At 38.3% G+C, this 20,421-nt stretch overlaps 1 protein-coding gene and 1 pseudogene across 1 annotated transcript in view; one reads left to right on the top strand and one right to left on the bottom strand.

Moving 5' to 3' along the window:
- The window catches only part of SBF2 (SET binding factor 2), a 366,350-nt gene that overhangs the window by 73,941 nt on the left and 271,988 nt on the right, over window positions 1–20,421 (top strand). The window lies entirely within an intron of this gene.
- LOC114234935 (60S ribosomal protein L9-like) lies at window positions 6,136–6,726 on the bottom strand (annotated as a pseudogene).

Below are 20,421 nucleotides of genomic sequence, written 5' to 3'. Positions count from 1 at the left end.
TGTTTTTAGATTGCACATATAAGTGAAATTGTATGGTATTTGTCTTTCTCTGTCTCACTTATTTCACTTAGCATAATACCCATTAAGTTCATCCATGTTGTCCCACATAGCAAGATTTCATTCTTTTTTATGGCTGAGTCAAGTCCCTTGTATATATGTGTACTGCATCTTTTTAAATCTATTCATCTATTGATGGACACTTGAGTTGCTTCCATATCTTGGCTATTGTAAGTAATACTGCAGTGAAAATAGGGGAGCATGCATCAGTCTGCATTCCCACCATGAGGGTTCCGTTTTCTTTAAGTTCTTACCAACACTTTTTGTTGGTTGATTTATTGATGATAACCATCTTGACGGGTATGAGTGTATCTCATTGTGGTTTTAATTTACATTTCTCTGATGATTAGTGACGTTGAGCTTCTTTTTATATGTCTATTGGCCATCTACATGTCTTTTTTGGAGAAATATCTATTTAGGGTTTCTGCTCATTTTTAAATCAGATTGTTTGCTTTTGGGGGTGTTAAGTTGTGGAGTTTCTTATATACTGTATATGTACCACTTCTTCTTTGGTCAGTCATCCAATGAATGATACTTCAGTTGTTTCCAATCTTGGCTATTGTAAATAATGCTGCAAAGAAAAAAAGGGTACATGTCTTTACAAATAAGTAGTGCTTTTAAAAAATATTTTTTATTGATTTCAGAGAGGAAGGGAGAGGGAGAGAGAAAGAGGGAGAAACATCAATGGTGAGAGAGAATCATTAATTGGCTGCCTCATGCACACCCCCACTGGGGATCGAGCTGTAACCCCGGGCATGTGCCCAACCAGGGATCAAACCATGACCTCCTGGTTCATAGGTTGATGCTCAACCACTGAGCCACGCTGGCTGGGGCAAATAAGTAGTTTTTCATTTTTTCAGGTGGATTCCTAGAAGAGGGACTGCTGCGTCACATGATAGCTCTATTCTTCATTTTTTGAGGAGCCTCCATACTGTTTTCCATAAAGGCTGTACCAGTTTGCAGTGTACAAGGCTTCCCTTTTCTCCATATTCTCTCTAACACTTGTTATTATTGACCATAGCTATTCTAACAGGTGTGAGATGGTTTATCCTGGTTTTTATTTGCATTTCCCTTATAACCAGTGAAGTTGAGCATCTTTTAATATGTCTGTCAGCCATCTGTATGTCTTCTAGGAAAAAGTGTCTGTTCAGGTCCTCTGCCCATTTTTTAATTGAATTGCTTGTTCCTTATTGTTGAGTTGTATGAGTTCTTCATATATTTTTGGATAATATCCCCTTAATGGAGGTATTGTTTGCAAATATCTTCTCCCATTTGGTTGGGTGCCTTTTTGTTTGTTGATAACTTTCTTTTGCTGTGCAGAAGCTTTTTAATTTAATATAGTCCCATTCATTTATTTTTGCTTTTTATTTCCCTGGACTTTGGAGTCAAGTTCACAAAACCCCCTCTGAGACCAAGGTCCATAAGTTTAGTACCTATGTTTTCTTCTATGCATTATATTGAGTCTTGTATTCAAGTCTTTAATTTATTTTGAGTTAATTTTTGTGTATGGCGTCAGAGAGCAGTCTAGTTTTATTCTTTTGCATGTGGCTTTGCAACTTTCCAACAAGAAGCAGAAAGGCTCTTTTTAAAAGGAGGAAGACGCAGTCACATTTTTAACCCTTTCATCCTTTCCCCTTCTTTCTGCCTAGAATAAGAACACGAAAATAAGGGGACATCCCATAAATGGAGGGATAGAAAATTAGAGCCTTAGTCTTTAATAAAATCACAAAATTGCAACACCAGCACCAAATCACCTACCTCTGGACTTTTTTATGTAATAAGGAAGAAAAATATATTCTAGCCTAATGAATGCTGATGATAACTAATGGAACTAAATTAAAACTCTGTCTAATGGGTCAATGGAAGAATGTAATTCACAATAACATGCATAGCCAAGAATGTAAAGACATACCCTAACACTGAACACCGAAAGCGGAGCTGCTTGAAATAAGAATTCAGGGGTTAAAGCTATCTAAGCAAGTCTCTTCCTTGGAACTGAACAAAGCATTAACTAAAATGGCATTGTTTTCTCTTCCATTCAAGAAAGGATATGTGAATGCAGCTGAGAACAACATATTAAATACTAAAAGGCCTGGTGCACAGATTCGTGCATGGGTGGGGTCCCTGGCCTGGCCTGCAGGGATCTGGCTGAAATTGGCCCAGTGCACAAATTCGTGCACCAGTGGAGTCCCTAGGCCTGGCCTGTGGGGATCTGGCTGAAACCAGCAGTCCAACATCCCCTGAGGGGTCTCAGATTGCAAAAGGGCACAGGCCTGGCCAAGGGACCCCACCAGTGCACAAATCCGTGCTCTGGGCCTCTAGTATGCATATAAGATCTTGGGTTAATCTTTTCCCTCCCTCCCCCTACCCTCTTCCCTCTGAGATTCATCAGTCTGTTTCATGTTTCCATGCCTGTGCATTGAGCATTTGCCCCCTGGTGGTCAGTGCACGTCATAGCTACCGGTAGAACGGTCGAGCTAACAGTCGGAGACTTAGCATATTAGCCTTTTATATATATAGATACTTAAATACAGGGTAGGGCAAAAATAGTTTTATAGTTGTTCATGTGGAAATATATAATAATATAATAATAATAATAATAATTTAAGAATAAACTCTTGTGTTTTGCATACTTACAACTGTAAACCTATTTTTGCCCCACCCTATATTTTGGATATTAACCCCTTATCAGATATATCATTGGTGAATATCTTCTCCCATTCAGTAGGTTGTCTTTTTGTTTTGTTGATGGTTTCCTTTGCTGTGCAAAAACTTTTTAGTTTGATTTAGTACCATTTGTTAATTTTTTTCTTTTGTTTCCCTTGCCTGATGATCTTTTTAATTCTCTTAAAATTGAAAATCTTTATTTCTTTTGTCATCCTCATCTGGACACTGTTTTAGCTCAATTAATTTCAAAGCTCTGATGTCAGATTTTATTCTTCTACTAGACCTCACTCTATGACATTAGCATTCTCCTTCAATGAATTTATCTGGTTCTTTGGATTCTCCTACACAGTTTTGCTTACATCTACCCTCATATACTTTCTAATATTCTTGTGGAACCTACAGGAAGCAGTTTGCTTTCTCAGAGAAACTAAAACTAGCCTAAAGGACTATCTGGAAAGATTGTCTTTCAGAAATTACAGATGAAAGGGACAGTGGGAGGAAAGCTCTTAGACTGGAGGAAGCCCCATATATAAACAGGACTGTCCCTAGTTATTCTTGGATCTGTGGAAATCACATGGTCTTGGATTTCCTTCTCTCTGATTTCCCTCTACCCACCACAGTTTAAACAAGCAATGCATACCCATTCTTGTCAATTTCTCTAAATGTTTAATGAGCCTCTCTGTTTAATTGCATATCAGAAAAGTGTTCAGAATTTGGAGAGGGCCTGGCAATTTGGTACTGATAATTAAGTCCAAAATTTGTGACACTTCTATTTATTTTTTTTTAAAGAGTATACATATATAGTGGAAACTACTCAGCCATAAAAAGATGAAATATTGCCATTTGCAGCAACATGGATGGATCTTGAGTATGATGCTAAGTGAAATAAGTCAGATGAAAAAGGATAAGAACCATATGATTTTACTCATATGTGGTACATAAAACAAAAACAACAAACAAACAAACTCATAGACACAGAGAACAGTATGGTGGTTACCAGAGGGGAAAGAGGATGGGGGAAAATAAGGAGAATAAAGGGGGTCAAATATATGATGATGAAAGGAGACTAGACTTTGGGTGGTGAACACACAATGGTATATACAGATGATGGATTATAAAGTTTTACTCCTGAAACTTAGATAATATTATTAACCAATATTACTCCAATAAATTTAAATAGAAAATATGAAAAAAAAAGGAGCTTTCTCAGAAGTGCTCCTAATGACTTCCATTTGTATCTCTTTGGCCAGAACTAGTATATAACTATACCTGACTAAAAGAGAGAGAAAAAAATTTAGTGGGCTTTTTTGTTTGTTTTTGAGCTGGGGATATTGCCATCTCCAAGTAGGGGAAAAAAGGAAAAATAGATATTGGGTGGGCAGCTAGGAGTCTCTGCTACATTCTCCAATATAGAGAGGCCTTAGAAGGCAGCCTTCAGGTGGTCCTCCTGGGACTAATCATTGTGGCCAGGAAAATTAGGATTGGTTACTCTGAAAGTTCTGGGTTTGCAAGTCATAAAGAACTGCTTTGGCTTGTTTTTTTGTTTTGTTTTTTAAAGAAGATATAGTGTAACTGGCAAGCACAATGAAGCTTCATGCTATGTTCATTAGTAGAGTTATTTAGTATGTTGTGGAAAGAATGCATAACTCTGGATATGCCCATGTATGTGAGAGCCAGAAAAAAAGATTGAAAATTGCTGTCTTCAAGTAACCTAATCTCATTTCTAATTCAAAATCTTTTACCTTTCTAAACATGATGCTGTCTTTCAATATATGGTCTATATCAAATGTATTTTTTTGACATTTATTTTATTTACTTATTTATTTTTAACTTAAATTCTTTATTGTTTAAAGTGTTACATATGTCTCCCTTTTCCCCCATTGACCTCTTCCCGGCTGCTCCCACCCTGCACATGCCGTCACTCTCCCTACAATGTCTGTGTCCATTGGTTATGTTTATATGCATGCATACAAGTCCTTTGGTTGATCTCTTAACCCCCCTGCCCCTCCGCCTTCACTCTCAATGTATTTCTTAATGTTAGGGATAAGTCACTAGTGTTTATTTAGTAGCTTTGAGTATGGAGCCAATGTTTGCCTTCTCCTCTCCCCACTCCAAAGTGTCATAAGAGAAGAAATCCTTTGTGTTCCCAATGTGTGACGTGTATGAGGTACTAAATAAATATTTGGTGAATAAATGATTGAAGGAACAAGAATGATGGCATTCTGTTTCACTTTGAATACTCGCAGACTTTATGCATTCACTTTACCAACTTTTATACATGTCTAGAGAGGCAACATAATAGAATAGAAATAATGACTTTGAAGCCATTTGAACAACTTTTTTTGATCTCCTACTATGTGTCAGGTACTGTGTTAGATGCTGGGGTAGGAAAACAAGTGTATTATCTCAATGAAAGAGGGAAACAAGCCTAGAATACTTTAATTATTGAACTTACTGTGGTAAGTGCCATATGTGTACACTAGATTCTAAAGGTGAATGTAGCCCTAGCCGGTTTGGCTCAGTGGATAGGGTATCAGTCTGCGGACCGAAGGGTCCCAGATTTGATTTCGGTCCAGGGCATGTACCTCAGTTGCAGGCTCCCCCTGGTCGGGGCTCATGCAGGAGGCAACCAATCAATGTGTTTCTCTCACATCAATATTTCTCTCTGTCTTTCCCTCTCCCACTCTCTCTAAAAATCATTGGAAAAATATCCTCGGGTGAGGTTTAAATAAATAAATAAAGGTGAATGTAGAAGGGGTATTTAACTTAGATTGGTACAGTGGGTTTGGTGAGAGAAGGGTTGTGGTCTAAGAAGACTTTCCAGAAGAGATAGTACCTGTGAGTGGTTTTGAAAGATGGGTAAGAATTAGCCCAGTGAAAGTGAATGGGGATTATGGTCTAGTAGAGATAGCTACTTGTGCAGAGGTACAGATATGAGAGTTCATGAGAGATAGGTGAAGTGGAAGGAATCAAGTAATGAAGGACTTAGACTTTATCCAGAATATCATTAAATATATTTTTAAAACAGCATGTTGTTTTTCTCTCTGATGAAAAGGAAAGCACATCTCTAATTTTTAGAAGATCTCAGAAATACAGAAAAGTATATAAAGAATATGGTTACTTGTAATCTCTTCAACCAGAGATAAGCCCTATCAACATTTTTAATTCCTGCCATAATTCCTCAATTTCTCTCCCTTCTCTCTTTCTTCCCTCCATTTCCTTTTTAATTCTTCTTTCTTTCCTCTTCTCTTTTCCCCTTCTCTGGCAAGATCTCATGTCTCCCCCCCTTCATCCCCCCAACCGCACTCCCCAAAATCCATACACAGCTTTTATTGCATCTTTAAAATATCACAAATAAATCTGAGGAGTCATCTGGCATCTTGCTGTTTCTGTAGCTGGACAACTTAGATCTTACTCATCAGCCTGCTAAACTGTTCCTTTTTCAGAAACATAGATAACCATCCAAAATTTTTCTGATATCCTTCTTTTTATCTGTTGTGGCTTGCTGAATCAAAGCAACTGAAGTTGATACAAGTTCAATGTCATTTCCTCAAGAATTAACTCATTTTTTTGTGTATGGTGGGGAGGGCTTGAGATGCTGAATAAGCAATGCCTGACCTCACCCAAATCCTGTGGATACATTTTTTGCCTAAGATATTTCTGATTTCAACAAGAGAACCATTCTCCTGAATAACACTGTTGATGGGGAAGTGAGCTTACACAGGCCTCATCTTGTAACAGAAGCCCAGTGTAACGCCCTTGATCATGTTTTGTACATGACTACAGATGGTGTGAACAATAGTTAGTTCCTTTATGTTTCCACACCATTTGTCAACCTGAAGCCTCTCCTTTTTCTGTTAAGGAGATGAAGTACTATACTGATGCAATTGAAGTCCTTTCTCAGAGTACCTCTGGGCTCTTCATAATAACTGTGCGTTCCTTCAGAGTGATGGCCACATTTTCAGGATTGTCAACAGTCTGATTGCTGAGCACGGTCTTCATCCTTATTGACCCTTATGACAAGAACTTTTAAGGGCTCACTGAAAAAAAGAGGTTAGGGTATGGGAAGAGGCTACTTTTTTGTTTGGAGTCATTTTATGAAATATTACACAAGGAGGCACAGTTTTGGGCATGGAGACTTTAAATTTGGTTATTAGGTATGCTTTTAAAAAAATTTCACAAACATCAGTTAGGATGTGTCCAATTCTTTCTTAAGAGCTTTCAAAAATTTATAGATCTTTAAATCTCATGACAACCTTACAAGGTAAGTATTACTGTTTTTATTTTGTAGATGAGGAAGTTGAGGCACAAAGAGGTCAAGTAATTTTTTCAAGGTCTATATAGCTGCTAACTAGTAGGGTCTAGAATCTAGGCTCTGGATTGAATCATGGCCTCCAGTATTCAGGCTCTTCACACTATGCTACCTCTCTGGTTGAGGCCAAAATGTATGTGAAACAGTCAAGTAAGTATATTCATCCAGCATGTGGGTATGCATTTGAAATCCAGGGGATAGGTTAGACTTGGGGGTATGGATTCAGAAGTCATCACACAGGAGGATATTAAAGTCATGAGAGTTAATGTTTCCAATATCTCTAGTCATATCTTCTTTTGTGATAATGAGTATGCCTTATTTCTTGGTTGCTTTTCTCTGGACATCTCTACAATGACAGTGTTCCTTTTAAAATTAACTGTGCCTTATATAACTATATGTAGATGTTGCAATGCAGAGAAAAAACAACTATACTACATTGCCCAAACATACATATTGACTTTTAGTACTATTCCACACCTGCTCTCCTATGGGTTTTATTTACATGAAAGTTTACCAAGATATATTTCCCCCATATACTATACAATTGATTTTTAAAAAATATATTTTTATTGATTTCAGAGAGGAAGGGAGAGGAAGAGAATCATTGATAGGCTGCCTCCTGCACGCCCCCTGCTGGGGATCAAGCCCGCAACCCAGGCATGTGCCCTTGACTGGAATTGAACCCTGGACCAGTCCACAGGCTGACTCTATATACATTGAGCCAAACCAGCTAGGGCACAATTGATTTTTTAAAATATATTTTTATTAATTTTAGGGAGGGGGAGGGAGAGAGATAGAGAGAGAGAAATATTGAGGAGAGAGAAACATCAGTTGGCTGGCTCCTGCATACCCTCTACTGAGGATAGAGCCCTCAACCTGTGCCCTGACTTGGAATTGAACCATGACCTCCTGGTTCATGGGCTGACAGCTCAACCATTGAGCCACACTGGCCAGACTGCAATTGATTTTTATCTTTATTTTATTGTTGACAGTATTACAGATGTCTCCCATTCTCCGTCACCCCTTTAAGCCTGTCTTCCCAGCTCCTACCCACTGCCTCAGGTCTTCACCACTCTATTGTTCGTATCCATGGCCTATGCATATAAGTTCTTTGGTTTAATAAAAACAAGATGAGAACTTTATATGGTACCTATTATTTATTTGAAGTTCATTATTCTACATAGACATTTTACTTTTCCTTGTCATTAGGGAAGGAATCAATGAGCAAAGGAAATTTTCAGAAAGAATTCAAAGTATACATAGACTTTCCCCAGTGTTCCTGCTTTAGAATGTGTAGCATAAAATTGGTATACACTTCCAAGAGTGCCTTGTAATATAAAGGGAAGATGAAAATAGGAGATGTGAAGTCATTTAAATCAGTTTTGCTTAAACGTAGTAGCTGATTAGATCAGATGAAAGAATTTGTGGTGTTTTTTTTGTATTAAAAATTGTTGCTTATCTTTAGAAAAGGAATATAGGGTTTGGTTGTGGCTGATGGGTGATTTGCAGTTACACCACAAGAATCTGCATTTATTTGTATAAAATTTAGATGTTATATCTGAAAACATTTAGATAAATATAAGGAAAATACTGTTTTTTTGTGACAAGGAACTTTTAACATTAGAAAAGCCTACTTTACCATGGCAATTAGAAGAGTGAACTCTATATAGAAATGGGTTTTATTTAGCCAACTGTGACAATCAGTCACTTTAGTAAAGCAAATGATCTTTTAGTAAAGCTTGACAAGTTGCATCTTTTTAAAGATATAAACAGTTTAAAATGCTTGGCAGTTTTCCTCATTTGTAACTGTTCCTGTAATGTGAAAACACCGGTAAGCATGGAAGAATAAACTTAGGAGGCCAATTAAAGAGTTATTCTATTTTAGGATAAGATAGAATTGAAAATTTTAGATTGTTTAGAAGAAATATGATTAATTGCAGGATATTCTTTCTGTTTTATCATAACTTAAAACTAAATTTTGAATTGTGTGAATGGGAGTTGTTCTTATAGTGAAGAAAATAAGCTCTGTACAGTAATGATGTTTGAATAGCACTTTACTGTTTTCAGGGCTTTCTCAGATATGGTGTTTCTTGGAGGAAAGGAATTTTAGTGAAAGGCATCAATGGGAAATTTTAGTTAAAGACATCAATCTTTGGTGGTCATTCTACCTAATCAGTAGAAGAAGGATACAGAGGAGAAAGGGCTAGGTGAACAAAGAAATACCAGCATTACAGAACCACTTTAGAATTGGGTTACTTGGACTATATTATGGACATTTTTAGAGGTGTGGTGGGTGTATGCATAGCTGAATATAGACATTTTCAAATGTCATTGAATCCTTGAAGATTAGAGGTCAAGAAAAACATTTATACATAGCAACATAAAAAACACACACACAAAATAAAAACTACATTAAACTACTACATTAAACAAAACTATACAGAATAAAAAACATCATCAATAAACAAAGTTAACAATAAATAGCAATACTTACACAACTAAGTATGTAAGTATATAAGATTTGATAATATAAATGTGTTCTCCAAGGGAGATACATCTCAACTTTTAGCATAGAAAGTTGGGAGGAGCCCTTTAGTTATCTAGGAGTCTTAGAAGAAATGCTGACTGGTGTTTCTATAATGATTACACCTCAATTCCAGAAGGTTTAAGTCATATATGATTGTGAATTTAATATATTAGGTAATTGCTCCAGTTCTGCCTTTATCCTTATTTGGTTATTTATCCTCCCATTTCATGTCTGTTCTTGTTTTTACTTAGGGCTTGACCTTTTTATACACACTTGGGTGTGGGGATGAATACCAACAACTAATTGTCTCCATCTTATACCTGTCATATTTACAAATGATTTTCTTTGAAGTATTTGTTAAGTCTGAACTGTTTTATATGGGTGCAAAATGCTGGACATTTGTTTTAAAGTAAAATTAAAACAGATGATCAATTATTTCTAAGGTGAAGCATTTCCAGCTAAATGGCTTAAAATAGAGCTTTTGTAGTCTGGATAATTTTAGTCAATAAAATATTTTTAATTATTTAAATAAAACATCAATATAGTTAAAACTTAAAGTTATAAAAATAATAAACAAAAAAATTAAAAAACCTTAGTTATTTTTAAAACAAATTTTAAACTATTTTAGTCACTTAAGATAAATTTCAATGTTAAATCATTACATTTTTCTTTAAACACCTCTGCTTCCATCAGTAGTCCTATTCTTCAGAAATAACCAGTCCTTTTAAAAAAAAATAAATCTTTATTATTCAGATTATTACAGTTGTTCCTCCCCCCCAGCTCCCTCCACCCAGTTCCCGCCCTACCCCCTGCCCTTACCCCCCCCACTGTCCTCGTCCATAGGTGTACGATTTTTGTCCAGTCTCTTCCCACACCCCCTACACCCCCTTCCCCCCGAGAATTGTCAGTCCACTCCCTTTCTATGCCCCTGATTCTATTATATTCACCAGTTTATTCTGTTCATCAGATTTTTTATTCACTTGATTTTTAGATTCACTTGTTGATAGATCTGTATTTGTTGTTACTTTGTTGTTCATAATTTTTATCTTTACCTTTTTCTTCTTCTTCCTCTTCCTAAAGAATACCCTTCAGCATTTCATATAATACTGTTTTGGCAGTGGTGAACTCCTTTAGCTATGTCTTATTGTAAAGCTCTTTATCTGCCCTTCAGTTCTGAATGATAGCTTTGCTGGGTAGAGTAATCTTGGTTGTAGGTTCTTGCTGTTCATCACTTTGAATATTTCTTGCCATTCCCATCTGGCCTGCATAGTTTCTGTTGAGAAATCAGCTGACAGTCATATGGGTACTCCCTTGTAGGTAACTAACTGTTTTTCTCTTGCTGTTTTTAATATTCTCTCTTTGTCTTTTGCTCTTGGCATTTTAATTATGTTGTGTCTTGCTGTGATCCGCTTTGGATTCCTTTTGTTTGGGGTTCTCTGTGGTTCCTGGACTTGTAGGTCTATTTCTTTCACCAGGTAGAGGAAATTTTCGGTCATTATTTCTTCAAATAGGTTTTCAATATCTTGCTCTCTCTCTTCTTCTGGCACCCCCATAATTCGGTTGTTGGTACACTTGAATTTGTCCCAGAGGCTCCTTGCACTATCTTCATATTTTTGGATTCTTTTTTCTTTTTCGGTTGGGTGTTTTTTGCTTCTTCGTATTTCAGATCTTTGACTTGATTTTTGGGATCCTCTAGTCTGCTGTTGGATCTCTGTATATTATTCTTTATTTCAGTCAGTGTATGCTTAATTTCTAATTGGTCCTTTTTCATATCCTCAAGGGTCTCACTATATTTCTCAGAGGTTTCTAGGAGATTCTTGAGTAACCTTATAACCGTGGTTTTGAACTTTATATCCAGTAGTTTGCTTTCCTCCATTTCTTTCATTTGTGACCTGTTTCTTTGTCTCTGCATTTTGGCTGCTTCCCTGTGTTGATAGAGTGGCTTTGTGTGCTAGGTGTCCTATAGGGCCCAGTGGCTCAGCCTCCCTAATTACCTGAGGTGGACACTCTTGGTGCACCCCTTTGTGGGCTGTGTGCACAGTCTTGTTGTAGTTAAGCCTTGATTGCTGTTGGTATCACTGGGAGGAATTGACCTCCAGGCCAACTGGCTGTGAGGACCAGTTGTGTCTACAATGGGCTTTGGCGCTCAATGAGTCTGCCCCCTGAGTGTGTCTCCTATGGATGTGAAGAGTTGTAATCTGGATGGTCTCACTCTGACCACTCGGTACACTGGCTCTTGGATCTCTAAGGAGGTGCAAAGTTAGCCACTGCCTAGGCCACCTAGCAGGAGCTACAGAGAGATATGCAGATTCCTCCTCTTTGTTTGGGGTTTGGAGGTGCCCAGATGAGGCTCAGCTGTGAAGCAGTGCAAGCTGCTGTGGAGCCTTGGGCCTTCTTTTGGAAACTCTGGGCCTCTCTGACCCAGCTGCAGTTTGTTAGGTAATTTTAGATTGCAAAGGACCCGGCCATTCATATGCAAAAGCCTCTGGGCACAGCTGGGGTGGGGTTGTAAATTGGGTGGGGCGGGGTCTCAGGGAATCACCAGGGTGGAGAAAACCTCAATGGCTGACCGTCAGCCCTACCCTGAAGAGGTCCCCAGGTCTCTGTGTCCCGCAGCACCATGCAGGAACAATGATCGCTGCAATCACCTCTGAGAGAAAGCCGCCCTTGCGTTCCAGCCTGATGTCAGACAGTCCAGTTTCTCTCTGTATGAGTCTGGGACCCCAGAGTCTCGCCCGGAACTGGAGTTCAGAGCAATCAGGAGCTTGTATCTCCCTCCCAATTGAAAAAGACACCAGCATACTCAGTTGCCAGCCCCTTTCGCGCACACCTCCATACCTCTGCACTTCACTCCCGCACCTCCTACTGGACTCAATGCACTTTTATCTTTCCTTCTAGTTGTAGAATTTACACTCAGCCAGCCTTCCCGTGGTTCTGGATGATATTTTTTGTTTTTTAGTTGTAGTTTTGATATGTTTGTATGTGGCAGCAAGTTCAGGTGTTTACCTATGCCGCCATCTTGGTTCTATCAGAAATAACCAGTCTTAATCTGTTGATCTTAAATCTTCTGTGTTGATATTGGCCCAAAGAATGAGAATAATATTCTGTCCCTGAGCTGTCCTAATTTGGGACCCACCGATTCCATGATCATAATAAAGTAGTGCTTAATTTAAGCTACTACCTTTTGGGATAGTTTATTATGAAGCAAGAGTAATTGGAACATAATTGGAACTTGAACATGCTAAAGAGAAAAGGCATTTGTACTGCTGTAGTCAAAGTCCTGAGTTAGGATCTATGTTGCCTAAAGCGTAGGAGCTTTTTTGTCTGTCTTGTTTGTTTATTTTATTTTTCAGTTACAGTTGACACTCTATTATTTTATATTAGTTTTAGTGGTTAGACAGTTATATAATTTACAAAGTGATCTCCCTGATAATTCTAGTACCCACCCAACTGACACCACACTCATGATCTATACTAGAGGCCTGGTGCACAAAATTCATGCACAGGGAGGGTGTGTGTCCCTCAACCCAGCCTGCACCCTCTCCAGTCTGGGACATCACTCTCACAATCCAGGAGATTGCCCCTAACCTCTTCTGTCTGCCAGCCTGGTCACCTCTAACTGCCCTCCCCTGCTGGCCTGGTCCCCCACAACTGCCCTCCCCTGTAGGCCTGGGTCCCCTCCAACTGTCCTCCCCTGTAGGCCTGGTCATCCCTAACTGTCCTTCCCTGCTGGCCTGGTCATCCCCAACTGTCCTCCCCTGCAGGCCTGATTGCCCCCAACTGCCCTCTCCTGCCGGCCATCTTGTGGTGGCCATCTTGTGTCTCCATGGGGGCGGCCATCTTTGACCACATGGGGGCGACCATCTTGTGTTGGTGTGACAGTCAATTTGCATATTACTCTTTTAATTCGATAGAATTATTAACTATATGCCCTATGCTGTAGTTCACATCCTGTGATTACTTTGCAGTGTAGGATTTATTTATTTATTTATTTATTTATTTATTTATTTATTTAATTTATTGGAGTAACATTGGTTAATAAAACCATCCAGGTTTCAAGTGTACAATTCTATGACACTTTTACTTGTGTTTTTACTAACCTGAACCTTACATCAAATGCTGAAGAAGTCTTATGTGAGCACCTTCAGGCTTAGGAACTTCATGGCATTGTTTCTTTTATTTTTTCTTCTTCTTTCTTTTAAATGTTTTTATTGATTTTAGAAAGGAAGGGAGAGGGAGAGATAGAAACATCAATGAGAGAGTATCACTGATTGGCTGCCTCCTACATGCCCCCTACTGGGGATCGAGCCCGCAACCCCGGGCATGTGCCTTTGACCGGAATCGAACCCGGCACTCTTCAGTCTGCAGGCCGATGCTCTATCTGGCTAGGGTGGCAATGTTTTTTGATGAATATCAGTTTTGTATGAAGTTGGTGGTGACTGTTATTAAGGTTACTTTTGAGAGAACATGTTAGTCAGTCTTAGAGGAAAACTGGATAGATGTTTCATCATCATTTGCCTCATGATGGGATTTCTAGCCCTACACTTAATGGTATTTATGAAGAAAGCTTGGAAACAATGATCTTATCTCAAGACAAAAAGATGACTAATATTTTATCAAGCAGTGCACCTCATTAGAAGCCTGTGTGGTATTGGTAGAAGCATACATTCATAGATCAGTGGTACCATACATTCATAGATCAGTGGCACAGAATAGTGAACACGGAAATAGCTCCCTATGTTAAAAGCTACCAGATTTTTGACAAAGGTGCAAAAGCAATTCAATGTTTTTTCAACAAATGGTGAGATGAATTGGATATTCATAGAAAAAAATTAATCTTGACCTAGAACTCACAAATTATATAAAAATAACTCAAAATGGATCATAGATTTAAGTTTAAAATGTAAAACAATAAAAATTTTAGAAGAAAACATAGAAAGAACATCTTTGGTAACCAAGACTTGAAGATTTCTTAGACATGATGCAAAAGGCATGATCTATAAAAGAAAAATTTATAAATTATAATTTATTAAAATTAAGAACTATTGCTGTGCAAAATACCCTATGATGAGAATGATAAGACTGGAATAAGATATTGGCAAAACACATATCTGACAATGGCCTATCTATCTTATCTATCTACCTACCTACCTATGTATCTTATATAATAAAAGCCTAATATGCAAATCGACCGAACAGCTGAACGACCAATCGCTATGACGTGCACAGATCACCAGGGGGCAGACGCTCAACTCAGGAGCTGCCCCCTAGTGGTCAGTGAGCTCCCACGGGGGGAGCACTGCTCAGCCAGAAGCTGGGCTCACAGCTGGCTAACGCAGTGGCGGTAGTGGGAGCCTCTGTGGCAGCAGCAGCGCCAAGGAGCAGAGAGCCGAGCGGGAAGGAGTGAGGGGTCCCGGACTGCAAGAGGGCGTAGGCCGGGCTTAGGGGACCCTCCCACCCCCAATGCACCAATTTCATGCACCAGGCCTCTCTAGTTTATCTATATGTAGTATACCATGTCATACTAATGAGCAGTAAAATATAACAAACTATTGGTAGACAATTTGAATGGGTCTTAAGGGCATTATGCTGAGTGAAGAAAGCCAATCTCAGAAAGACTCATAGCATATGATTCCATTTATATAACATTCTCAAAATAACAAAATTATAGAGGCCATGAACAAATTAGTGGTTGCCAGGACATTGAGGTGGGTGAGGAAGTTGGGTGGAGCTATGAAGGAAAGTGTAGCCTGAGGGAGATCTTTATGGTGATGGAATGGTTTTCTTTCTTGTTTGTGATGGTGATTACACAAATATATTCAAGTGATAAATGACAGAACTGTGCACACACATTTGTACCAATTTTGGTTTCTGGTTTTGATATTGCACTGTAGTTGTATAAGAAGTAACCATTGGGGGAGACTGGGTGAAGAGTACAAGAAGCCTCTCTCTAACTATCTTTGCAACTTGCTTAGATTATAAGTTATTTCAAAATAAAAAAGTTAAAAAATATTGTTCTGTCAGCAGTATATTGAAATTTAAGAGTATTTTGCCAATCCCTTTTTAAATATATTTGATTAAAGAAGCTATCTCTAGGTGAAAGCTACATGTATAATTAATATTTATAAGATAATTTTTTGAGAAGTCATTTTGTATACTTTCAAAAAATTAGAAAATCATTCTTATATAAGGATTCAAATCCTTTGGGAAGTTAGATGATTTGTAATTGATTTCAACAAAATTAGAGGAGGACCTGATCATTTCACATTTTAAAAAAATATATATTTTATTGATTTTTTACAGAGAGGAAGGGAGAGAGATAGTTAGAAATATCGATGAGAGAGAAACATATATCAGCCGTCTCCTGCACACACCACACTGGGGATGTGTCCGCAACCAAGGTACATGCCCTTGACCGGAATCAAACCTGGGACCCTTCAGTCTACAGGCTGACGCTCTATCCACTTAGCCAAACCGGCCAGGGCTATTTCACATTTTCATACAAATATTGAATCACTGTATCGTATATCTGAAACAAATATAATGTTATACGTCACTTATTCCTCAATTTTTAAAAAAGAAGTATTGTGACAGTTTTAATAGTTAAATGTGGATCATGCATATTTGAACATTTCATTCGATTATTTTTTAAAATTTGAAAATTTTCATAAATTTTTTAAATTTAGTGAAAAAAAGTATGGAAATGGTAGTATGGGTTTTAGAAAGCTCACATACTAGCCTATACCTGAACAAGGGTGGGAACAAGAGATCAGGTAGTTAGCTAGTTAGTTAGTTATTACAATATCTCTATTGAAAAAAGTGCTTCGAACCAGGGCAGTGGCAGTGGATGGAGGTGCAATATATTTTACAGATTGAACCTATCATTGCTGAGGATTTTTAGGTGGGTCAAGGTAAAGTGAGCATCAAGGGTAATAGATAAATTTATAAAAATTACAGGAGGATCTGATATGGTTGTAAGCTGATACAAGAGAGCACCTTAGATTCCTCAAGGTTTAAGCATAGTGCATGGCTATCTATACTAATTAAAGGGTAATATGCTAATTAGACCGGGTTGACTGGCCATCTTTTGGATGTCCAACTTCCTTCTGGACAAAGCCATAGTGTTAAGGGCCAAGGCAGAGGCAGTTAGGGTGATCAGGCCAGTAGGGGAGAGCAGTTAGGGGCGAGATCAGGCTGGCAGGGGGTTAGGGGCGATCAGGCCGGCAGAGGAGGGCAGTTGGGGCCGACCAGACCGGCAGGGGAGGGCAGTTGGGGGCGATCAGGCTGGCAGGGGAGGGCAGTGGGGGTGAACTGGTTGGCAGGGTAGGGCAGTTGGGGGCGACCAGGCCTGCAGAGGAGGGCAGTTGGGGGTATTAGGCAGGCAGGCAGGTGAGTGGTTAGAACCCAATGGTCCTGGATTGCAAGAGGGATGTCTGACTGCCAGTTTAAGCCCGATCCCGATTGGGCCTAAACTGGCAGTCAGACATCCCCTGAGGGGTCCTGGATTGGAGAGGGTGCAGGCCAGGCTGAGGGACACCGGGCCTCTAGTGTGTTTAATAAATAGCCACTGATTGCTTTGAGGAGAGAAATTACATGCAGGTAACAACAAAACCATTTTCTCAAGGCTGCTTACCACCAAGGAAATAAGAGCAAAGGAGCAAGAAACAGTATTTTGTGGGAGACATGACTCTTTGAGTCTGTGGTCAACTTGTTTGGTTACTGTCTGCGTTGGTTCAGGTGGACAGGAATTCCTGTTTTGATAGCTGAGTTAAACTTGATAAGAAAACAAGCAGAAATAATAAACATTTATTCAAATAAAGTTATTAGGACATATAGTTTGAAAGAAAACACAGCTATTTCCCCTACCTGTTTTAAACTGATGAAAGGTTTACAACTATAAATTCACTACCTTTTATTTTGTTGAGAATTTTTTTTCTATAAATTAAGTTTATAAATTAATAAAACTGACAAAATATATTATTTCTCACTTTCAGTCTAAAAAACAGTTTGTTTAGGACTTTGAATTTCAGTACTATTCTTTCATCTAATTCCACTTTCATCAGTATCTTTAACAATGTGTGATTTTCCACCACAGAGTTTTTACACGGCATATGTTCTTGGTATTAGAATATGTTATAGAAAAAAAAAAAAGAATATGTTATAGGATAGGTGGCTGCTGAATAGATTGAAATTCTGTGGTGATACTTGCAAAAATATTAATGTTGCTTTTAGTGTTCAGGATGGCAGAATCAATTGGTTAGAAGGGAAGAGGGGTTGTTGTTAATGATATAAGCATATGTATAAATTTTGGACTATAAAATATTAGCCATTATATTAATTTATTCAATAGTTATTTGAATTCGTGTACAGTGTGCTTCACTGACAGATAGCTGCTTTGTCTATTGTAGTATGTAAAAGAGACTTCATCCTTGACTGCATGGAGCTAGTGTAGTTAGGAAGATAGATAATGATCTCTCAAATAAATATGTGCTTTATCATGTTATTTTCTAAAGTTTTGTAGATTTACCATAATGTAAAAGTTTTATTTATAATTAAACTGAGAAAATTGCTAAACACCTATTTTACTAAATACTATCAGGTACTTCCTAATAGTAATTCCAAAAGCTGACCTTTATTAAGTGCTGATATCTGTTGTTTAATTTAATCTTCACATAATGTTTTAAAGTGTAGATACTTTTATTCTTACCGTTTTACAAATGAGAAAAGTGAGGTTCATAGAAATTAAGTAAATTGCTTTACATCATACAAGCTAGTAAGTGGTACAACTGTTTTTTGCATTTACTTCGAGACACTGAAGCTTGAACTCTTACTTGCTTTTGTTTTTTATTCCCCATTATTATTATTATTATTATTTTGTTATTAATCCTCACCTGAGAATATTTTTCCATTGATCTTTTAGAGAGAGTGGAACAGAGAGGGAAAAGACAGAGAGAAACATCGATGTGAGAGAAACACATTGATTGGTTGCCTCCTGCATGTGTCTGAACCAGGGTCTGGGCCAGGGTGCAGCCTGCAACCAAGGTATGTGCCCTTGATCAGAATTGAACCTAGGATCCTTTGGTCTGCAGGCCGATGCTCTAGCCACTGAGCCAAACCGACTAAGGCTCTATTCTCTAATATTTAGCACTGTAATAGGCTATGTAGGGATATACACTGAGTGGCCAGATTATTATGATGTCTGAACGCATAATAATCTGTCCACTCAGTGTATATCCTATATAATAAAAGGCTAATATGCAAATTGTCCCCTCGACCAGGAGTTCGACCAGCAGGCAGGCTGGCCAACTGCCCATGTCCCCTCCCCGTGACCGACCAGGCTGGCCGGACCCCACCCATGCACGAATTCATGCCCCGGGCCTCATATTATGAGTGGCCAGATTATTATGCATTCAGAGATCATAATAATCTGGCCACTCAATGTATAAGAAACCTGGTGGCTGGTGTGTCTCAGTTGCTTAGGCACAGGGGCAGGAGGGGTAGTCCAGTCAAGGGCACATGCCCGGGTTGTGGGCTCTATCCCAGGTGAGGGGCATGTGGGAGGCAGTGGAGGCAGCCCATAGATGTGCTCACATATCGATGTTTACAACAAAATTGAGATGGAGGCACTGAGATTTTCCATATGTCCTTTGTCCCCACACATGCATTGCCTCACCTATTATCAGCACCACTCACCAGAATGGTACACTTTTTACCAAGATCGACACATAATTACCTAAAGTCTGGTTTACGTTAGGGTTCACTCTTGGTGTTGGACATTCTATGGATTTGCACAAATATTCAAAGACATATATCCATCATTACAATATCATACAGATTATTTTTACTGCCCTAAAAAATCCTCTGTGCTCTATTATCCCTCTGCCCCTAAACCCCACAGCAGTCACTGATCTTTTTATTGTCACCATGGTTTTGCCTCTTTCAGAATGTCATATAGTTGGAATCCTATATATGTTGCCATTTCAGATTGGCTTATTTCACTTGGTAATGTGCATTTAAGGTTTACACATACATCTCTTTTCATGATTTGGTAGCTCCTCTCTTCTTAGTGCTGAATAATATTTCATTGTCTGGATGCACCACAGTTTATTTATCCACCTACTAAAAAACATCTTGGTTGTGTCCAAGTTTTGGCAATTATAAATAATGCTCCTATAACATCAATCTGCAGGATTTTACGTGGATATAAAATTATCAATCTTGTGAGTAAATAGCAAGGGAGGTGATTGCTTCCTTGTATGGTAAGAGTATATATCTTGTTTTATAAGAAACCACTAAACTGTCTTTCACAGTGTTTGTACCATTTTTACCACTTTGTATTCCCACTAGCAGTGGATGAAAGTTCCCATTGGTCTACACATCCTTGCCAGCATTTGGTTTTGTCAGTGTTCTAGATTCTGGCTGTTGTAATAGATGTGTAGTGATATCACATTGTTGTTTTAGTTTGCATTTCCCTGACGACATGTGAAGTGGAATATCTTTTCATATACTTATTTGCCATATCTTCATTAATGAGGTATCTGTTAAGGTCTTTGTTCCATTTTTTAAGTCGGTTGTTTGTTTTCTTATTTTTGAGTTTTAAGAGTCTTATGTATACTTTGGATAACAATTCTTTAATTGATGTGTTATTGCAAATATTTTCTCCCAGTCTGTGGCTTGTCTTCTAGTTCTCTTGTTAATTTGTTCTTTAAAAAATATTTTTTGAGAGCCATGCAAGTTATCAAAGAGTTTGGGGACATACTAAGTGAAAAACATGTAAAAATTTTTTTTTTACTATGGTAAAATATACAAAACAAACTATACAACTGAAGGAACTAGATAAAAGAACAAATTAAACCCA

Source organism: Eptesicus fuscus, chromosome 13 (assembly GCF_027574615.1).
Source record: "Eptesicus fuscus isolate TK198812 chromosome 13, DD_ASM_mEF_20220401, whole genome shotgun sequence".
Taxonomy (NCBI): domain Eukaryota; kingdom Metazoa; phylum Chordata; class Mammalia; order Chiroptera; family Vespertilionidae; genus Eptesicus; species Eptesicus fuscus.
The sequence above is the reverse complement of the archived record's forward strand: the minus strand, read 5'-3'. Positions and strand labels throughout refer to the sequence as shown.